Raw genomic sequence first — 8,522 nt, 5'->3', positions numbered from 1 at the left:
TGCTGCAGCTCTATTGCATATGACTAAGCGTATACAGTAGTTGTGGCTTTACACAACTATTGAGGGTGAGTACCCTGTATTATTTTCTTTATACCCATTATACCTGCATTGATAAGGCCCTATGGGTACGCTTTTGTGTTTTTTTTATCTTTGAGGGTGACAAGTGGCTTCCGGTGGATCGGCGGGTCCACGAAGACGACGCAGCAGGAGCTGCAGAGAAACCAGCAGCTGCTTGTGAGTGACAGCAGGAGCTGGGGAATTGGTGTGGTGTTGTGCTTAAAGGGCCAGTACCAGAAAAAGGCATAAACTATACTGTGTGAACTGTGGCCTAAGAGGTTCTGCAGGACAGACATGGGGTGATCCTGAAAAGGGGTGGAGTCCCAAAAGGGGGTGGTGCCCCAAATTGGGGTGGTAGCCCGAAAGGGGGTGGAGTCCCAAAAGGGGGCGGTGGCCCAAATCAGGGTGGTAGCCCAAAAAGGGGTGGAGTCCCAAAAGGGGGCGGTGGCCCAAATTGGGGTGGTAACCCAAAAAGGGGTGGAGTCTCAGGAGGGGCGGCAACCCAAACCGGGGTGGTGGTCCAGAAAGAGACCAAGTTTGAAGAAGTGACAGCACTGGGTGACTCAGTAGGTATGTCTGGAGTACCGCAGTGTATGTGCAGGTCTTTTTCAGAATGTGGAATATCCTTTCCTGGTAGTTATGACGGGCCACAGATGTGTACAGTGATGCTGCACTGGGAAGGAGCCTTTGGTCGGCTGGAATCAGAGAGTCAGGTGACTCTGACAGGAACTCCTCTCGTTTTCTCTCTGTCCGAGAAAAACGTCAGGGTTCGCTGTAAACACGGGGTCACGGTGAACTACACCGTAGACAGAGTAGTGTTTGAGGGGACCAAAGGTGGTGAGTGCCAAGGGGGAGGGATACCACGGGACTTAGTCTATGCCTGGGAGAGGGGCTGGGACTTTGTTTTGTTTGATGACGTTTGGTCGGACGATGGAGATGCTTCGACTGTGGGGCCAGCGGACACTGAGATAGTGACGGCTCCTGACGTGGACAGGTCAGAGGTAGAACTGACCGGAAGGAGAAGGACATCTGCCCAACTTATGGACCTGACGTCTCATGACATGATTGGATGGTGGGCTGGGAGATGAGACGACTGTGAGTAGCTCGGTCAGTGAACCGACACTACAGTGCCCCTTCTGGCTGGATGGAGAATGGGTGATGGGATTGTTAGACCCTGCGAGTCCAGTATCTGTGCTAAGAACCACTCCTTGACGTTCTGTGTCGCCTGGGATGGTGACGAGAGTGAATGGCTTTGGTGGGGGCGATAAAGAACTTTTGACAGCATACCTCTACATTGACACGACTGAGAGTTCCACGTACCATGTAGTGACAGTAGTCCCAGACTTACAGTATACTATGGTAATATGGCGGGACTTAGAAGCCCTGTGGGACTGGTGGACAAAAGGAGAAGTGTCTGCTGATATAATGTGTATGGGAGGTAATGGTGTGAAAAGTCTGCCTCCTAAAGTTGACAGGCCTAAGTTAAGCATGACCAGAGAGAACAGTGCGTCGGCCCCACTTACGGACATGATGTTACCTGACGGGTACCACAGGGGGACTGATAGTGGTGTGGTAATTAAAAAGAGTGGACCTGACACCCGAAGAGAGAGCAACATGAGCGCTTCCCATACGGTGGGGTGTGACACAGGTACCAGGCGTGACTGTAATATGTTATTGCCAGTAGCAACCACTAGGGCTGAAGACAGTGTTTGTCAGACAGAAGCACGAACCCAGTGTAATGACAGTTTGCACCAGGTAGAAGCGCACCTACGAGACTTGGAGCAAGGGCGCGAAGAGATGTGTCAGCAGCTGGCGAGGGAGTGTCTGAAGGTGGCGAGTCTGGAAGTCGCCAACTCTGCGCAGGTGGAGCGGCTGCACCACCTAGAGTCCGAGCTCTTGGCAGGCAAGGCACTGAGACAATTGACTAAGCACAGAGTGGATGAGCTGGAGAAGGAAGTCTCTGAGCTCAGAGGTCACCTGTCAGCGTGTAAAATCATGAACAAGACTCTGTTGGAAGATATGGAGGTGCTCAGAGGCCCAAGAGAAGCATCAACAGAAGATTCTCAGGAGAGAGGATGAGCGTCGCTACCTGGCAGAGGAGCGAGATAAAGTTCTGCAAGAACTCAGTGGAGTAGTAAAAGGTCTTCTGCAGGAGAAGTGGATAGGTGAAGACGTACAGCGGACTGATAGCAAGGCAGAACTGCCAAAGCCCATCTTGGAAAAGGGTCCTGAAGACTGTAAATCTCAGGAAGATGGTGAGCCAAGGGCTGCACAAGACAGTCATCCGACCATGACAGATATCTTGAGGGAAGTGTCCGTAGGGATCCCAGAGCCATCTGTCCAGGATGAGAGCAAGTCCATGACCTTCAAGGTTGTAATTGATGTACCAGAAGACATGCAGGAAGCCTTTGCTGAGAAAGGTGTGCATGAGGCCTTTAGGAAGGCTATAGAAGCATGTAGTGTGATCTGGGCACCAGAGACGAAGCAGCTGGTCATACTGTCATCTAAGGAAGTCACAAGGAAGCGGGTTACTATCCTGAGGGATATGCATCTACAATGCCTCCGCACAAGGCAGATGATCCTGTTGGAAAAAAAAGAAGCCGCTCGATGTTTAGAATGTGCGAGGAAAGTTCAAAGTCAGCAGGGCATTGCAGAAGACATCATTCGAGTGCCCAGAGGTCTGGTGAGGAAAGTCATCGGAAGGTTTGGCAAAGTGATGCAGGACATGGTGAACAGGTCTGGCGTGATGAGAGTGAGGATTCCGGCTGATGACGAAGCCCAGGACATGGGTGAAGATGGGATGGTTCCATTCCTCGTTGTCGGGTCCATGGAGAGCCTTGGGAATATCCGGATGCTCCTGGAGTATCGCGTGTCATACCTGAAAGAAGTAGAGCAGCTAAGACTTGAGAGGAAGCAGATCAGTAGAGAGCTGGAGGAAATGGCAAGAAGATGGCCGCCTCCTTCAACTCGCGATATAGAAAGGCAAAGAGGTTCACTTAAGACTGGAAGTCCTCAAGCTGGAGATAAGAGAGTACATAGAGATAAATGGAAGGGCTGCTCTCGGGACCTTATAGACCTTAGGAGAAATTGTCAGCAGAGAGAAGACAGTAGGTAGCCTGATGGAAGAGGAAGTAGTGATGCCTCAGTTAGCTCAGAGCTGAGTGACCTAGGCGGGAGACCCTGTAGAAGACGTGGTGACAAAGAGTCAGCCCAGACAAGAGGTATGGGGGCAAGGGAGTCGCAACACCATACTGACCGCCGGGGATGCGGGTGGTCTGACATGGGCCCATCTTTATCAAAGAACAAGACAGAGTCGGATAATGGACGCCTACTGAAGGGTTCACTAGCAGGGCCTGACTTTGATAGACGATTTGACTGGCAGAGACGACCGAGAAGGATCTCTGGTCGAGTAATAGAAAGTGCCAAGCCCCACGGCTTTAGGCAGAGGAGGGGGATATGTGGTGTGACAGGTGATCGCGTGGTTACTGGGAGATATGTCACATGGAGGGATGCTCCCTGCGATGCAACCCGGAGTATTTTGCCTATAGTCTACATGAGCACTAAAGATGTCATTTAGTGCACTGGGTGCGGACTGTACTCCATTTTGCCTGAAGATATGTGTATGTTCAGGACCTGTGGTGAAGTCCTGACCATGTGACCAGCTCATGTGATCCATACCTCACCTATGGGTGTGGTTACAGGGCTATGTAATTGAGGTGTTTAGCACATGTGAGAGAGACTGTGAGGGAGTCTGTCAGAGTGTGGACAGACTTCCATGTGTCCAGGTGGGACACTACAGAAAGTGGCCTGTGTATATTGGCTGTATGTGAGGACGGATAAGCCTCCTCTGTTTGCTGAGGCTCCAGGACTGAGCCTGAAACAATGGACATATATGCTGGTTCTTGCCTGAGCTAAAGGCTATTCCATGTGTCCAGGTGGGACACTACAGAAAGTGGTCTCTGTTCCAAGGAAGGAGAAGCCTTCCTGTGTCTGCAGCTGCAGATAGAGCGCTGCTCTAGACATTGCCATGGCCTGTGTGCACAGGACCTGAGGGAACACAGCCCAGCTAAGGACTATGTGCTGTCTATGGTTTATGGAGTAATAAACCCTGTGAAATTTTAAAGGAACGTGCCTCATGTTTGTCTCCCGCTGCACCTAAGCGAGTCGAATCCTTACAGCATGTAGTATCTATGTTGTATGTCTGTAGCATGTTTTATGTATGTTGTATGTATGCAGTATGTATGTAGTATGTACTATGTATGTATGTATGTTGTATGAATGTAGTATATATGTAATATGTATGTAGTATGCATGTATGCATGTTGTATGAATGTTGTATATATGTAGTATGTATGTATGATATATGAAGTATGTATGTAGTATGTAGTATGTATGTATGCTGTACGAATGTAGTATATATGTATCATGTATGTATGTATGGTGTATGAATGTAGTATGTATGTAGTATGTATGTATGTTGTATGAATGTAGTATATATGTAGTATGTATGTATTATGTAGTATGTATGTATGTTGTATGAATGTAGTATATATGTAGTATGTATGTATGTATGTTGTATGAATGTAGTATATACAGTATGAAGTATGTATGTAGTATGTATGTATGTTGTGTGAATGTAGTATGTTTGTAGTATGTATGTAGTATGTATGTGTTTTGTTTTTTTTACATTCAACACATTAGCCGGATGATGGGACTACCACTGTCCCATCATTGGCTAATGTGTCAATCACTGTCATTGTAGCAGGCATAGCCCGATGGGACTTGTAGTCCCATCGGACGATGCCTGCACACACACACAACCCCCGGCAGACCCACACAGACCCCCGTCAGCCTGCACAGACCCCCGGCAGGCCCGCACAGACCCCCGGCAGGCCCGCACAGACCCCCGAGAGGCACGTACAGACCCCTCCTACACACACACGCACAGTCTCCACCCACATACCGTCCACACTCTTCCCCCCTCCCGAACTGGATGTGCAAGGGAAGAAAGGGTTTATTTTCATTCCGATATTTGTGCCCCATTGACTTGCATGGGTTTCCGATATTGGAATCGGCGATACCCGATATTTTTGGGGTATCGGTCCGATCCAATCCGATCCGATATTTCCTGATATCGGAAGTTATCGCTCAACATGACAGGTCACACATTTGTCGTAGTGGTATCTCCGTGGCGGCTCATATCTGTGTGTGCTCAAAGTTTTGCCAGTTTACGGTGGTTTTCTTTTTTTGTCCTGGGTGAAACTGTACTTATGTACCGCACTAGTTAGCAGTTTTGCCAATTTACGGTGGTTTTCTTTTTTGTCCTGGGTGAAACTACTTATATACAGCACTAGATTAAAAACACATGTGACATGCACAAATGTGAACAAGTCAGTCGGACAGTGTTCACACCACCCACTGACTGAAACACAAAAAGAAAACACAGAATGACAAATGTGCAGAAATACCCTGCAGTAACAAATATGACAGTAATCAGCAAGTGCTAGTAAAAAGATGGCAACAAATACGGGGTATTTAGTCGATACTTTTTTTGCAAAAAATGTATACCAAGCTACTCCACCTCGTCAAGGTAACCCTTAATGGAGCAGTCCCTATCTAATGTATTTAAAACCTGAACATATGAACAGTGTCTAAATGAACAGGATTCAGACAGGCGCTTCCTAGTATGGGCACGTGGTGTAAGACAGCTCTTTATGTGCATGTCACACAAGAGAGGGGTGGGGTCTCTCAAACCATGCATAAGCAAGGAAAAAAAGGGATTAAAAACACATGAGACATGCACAAATGTGAACAAATTGGTCGGACAGCACTAGTTAGCCCAAAAATTAAAAAAAACAGGGCACACATGTGTCGTAGTGGTAGCTCCGTGGCAGATCATATCTGTGTGTGCTCAAAGTTTGGCCTGTTTACGGTGGTTGTCTTTTTTGTCCTGGGTGAAAATGTACTTATATACAGCTCTATGTTGCATTATTTTAAAAAACAGGCCACATTTTACAGTGGCGTCTATCTCTGACGCGCCTCATACATCTGTGTGCCAAAAATTGAGGCATTTTAGGCCTAAATTCCCTTTTTTGGGCAGTCTGTCACTCTCATTATATCCTGCTCTCTTTATCCACCAAAACACAAACAAACTTATTTTACAGTGTGGTATATCTGTGACACGCCTCATATGTCCGTGAGATAAAAATTTGTGGATTTTAAGCCGGTACTCCAGTGTTTTCCTGTCTGGTACTCAAGTTACATACAGCACTATGTTGTATTATTTAAAAAACAGACAACATTTTACAGTGGGGTCTATCTCTGACACATCTCATACATCTGTGTGCCAAAAATTGAGTCACTTTAAGCCTAAATTCCCTTTTTTGGGTGCTCTGTCACTCTCGTTACATACAACACTCTTTTTTTTATCCAAAAAAAAAAAATTTACAATGGGGTATGTCGGTAAAAAGAATTCTGTTTCAAGTTGTTATGGCAGCTTTGGGTTGCCCTCCCAGGGCTGCGGGGTACTCGGTACCGAGCCGGTGTCAGGGGGATGTGTCACAGCAGTGGTGACCCGGTCCGTGGCCCTGGGCGCCCAAGTAATGAGGGTTTAATGTATTGGTTTATATGAATAGTTCATGACGCCACCTGTGGTGTTCGGCAAGTGAGTTGTAAGCCGACACTGCATGCAGATCCTCTGGGGCTGATGGCGTGTTGCAGCCTAGATGGTGTAACTCCCCACAGGTGAAGCTGTAGCCCCAGGGCAGCGTAGATGTGTACTTAGAGGAGAGGCGCAAGCGGTGTGGATGCTGGTACCCAGCTGTAGCGGTGCTGAGGGTGTTAGCGCACAAATGAATGGAAGACTCGGGGCCTGTAGTTCCAAAGCTTTACTCACAGTCTGTAGTGCACACAGGTGCCTGCCTCCGGGCCATGTCCTCCGGGTCAGAGACTCAATCAACCTCCAGGCAAGATAGGACTCTCCACGCCAACACTCCGCCAACATGTAGCTTTCTGAACGTCTCCTCTTTAGCGCCTTTAAGTGTGAAGATCTCCTAGTACCGAGTTACACTGGAGTTCCTCCTGACAGATGTTCCCAAGAACCTTACTTGTATGGCAGACAGCTGTAGCCTGCTTTGGGGACTCCCTTCTCTTGAGTCCCGGCTCTCCATCCGTATTGCTGTTGTGCCCCAAGTCTTAGATGGGAGTAGTGCATTTACAGCCAACTACTCCACCGGTGTCTGCTGCAGAACCATAAGTGTCCATACAACCTCGGGGACCGGGCCCCGGCCTTGCGCTTAGAACCTATAGCCAGGGTTCTCTCCCAACCCACGTCCTCTCTGTTCTCTTTTCTCCTTCGTTCCGCACTTGTCTTTCTTTCTTATGGAATCTTAGGTTACAGTTCTATGTCTTTCTCCTTCTCTTCCTTTCCTGTGCCAGCTGGCCCAGATCACTGGGGCAGCTGCAGCACTCCTTCCTCCATCCCTTCTTCCAGGGACCCTCACTCCTGTCTGAGTGACCTTCTCCCGACTGACCTCCCGTCAGACTCCCCTGTCAGACTGATCTGTAATTCTAAACCTTCCCAATCTTTTATATGTATCTTAACTCCACCCACCTCCCAGCACGTTCAGTGTTCCAAGCAGGGAATCATCAAAGGTGCTCTGCTACCCTCTGAGCATGGAGCCGCAATGTGGTTGTGCTGAACTACCCTGTTGTGTGGGATGCGAGTGTTGGAGTGTGGAGAGGAGTTCCCACTTTACCTGGATGGTTGGGCACTACACCTGAAGAGGAGAAGGTGCAGTACCTCTGTGGCGACTGAGCCTCAGGGGCGCCACAGCTTCATGACTGTGTTAAATGCTCAAACTACTATCACCATCATCACCTTCAGCCTAGAGGCAGTCACTTTGCAGATAGAAGTAGCAGAGGGTGAACGCTTAGGCGGTGTTGTACTCTGTATTGTACTCTGTATTATGAAGGCTAAATCTTCTTGATGAAATCATGCCTGGAAGAGCCAGAGCAAGTTAACGTGGAAGATCACGGGGACCGGACTCGCAACTACTGAAGCCTGGTATGCCAGGGCAGGATTCTGACAAGCTCTCACCTACTAATAATGAACTGGTTGGACCATGACGTCAAAAAGGAGCATTTTCTATAACATTTTCATTTTCTATAACAGAAGCTAGAGATTTTGACATTTCGGCTGCATTTCAAGAGATGTCAGTTGGAGAGCATGGTGGTTGTAGATGTGACTTCTACACCACCACATGAGCTGCCGCCTCTCCACCACCCGAGGTTCCGCACCCCCCACCTTCTGTCTCTTTCCCATTCTCCCACAGAATGAAAGTCCGCAAGGACAAAATCTTCTCCCCTCTGTATAAGTCTATTATTGTAATTTTTGGGGGGGTAAATTATATCTATTACTATGTATGTAACCCCTTGTCATGTATAGCACCATGGAATTAATGGCA

Source organism: Dendrobates tinctorius, unplaced genomic scaffold (assembly GCF_039654945.1).
Source record: "Dendrobates tinctorius isolate UK_male_01 unplaced genomic scaffold, ASM3965494v1 ptg000040l, whole genome shotgun sequence".
Taxonomy (NCBI): Eukaryota; Metazoa; Chordata; class Amphibia; order Anura; family Dendrobatidae; genus Dendrobates; species Dendrobates tinctorius.
The sequence above is the reverse complement of the archived record's forward strand: the minus strand, read 5'-3'. Positions refer to the sequence as shown.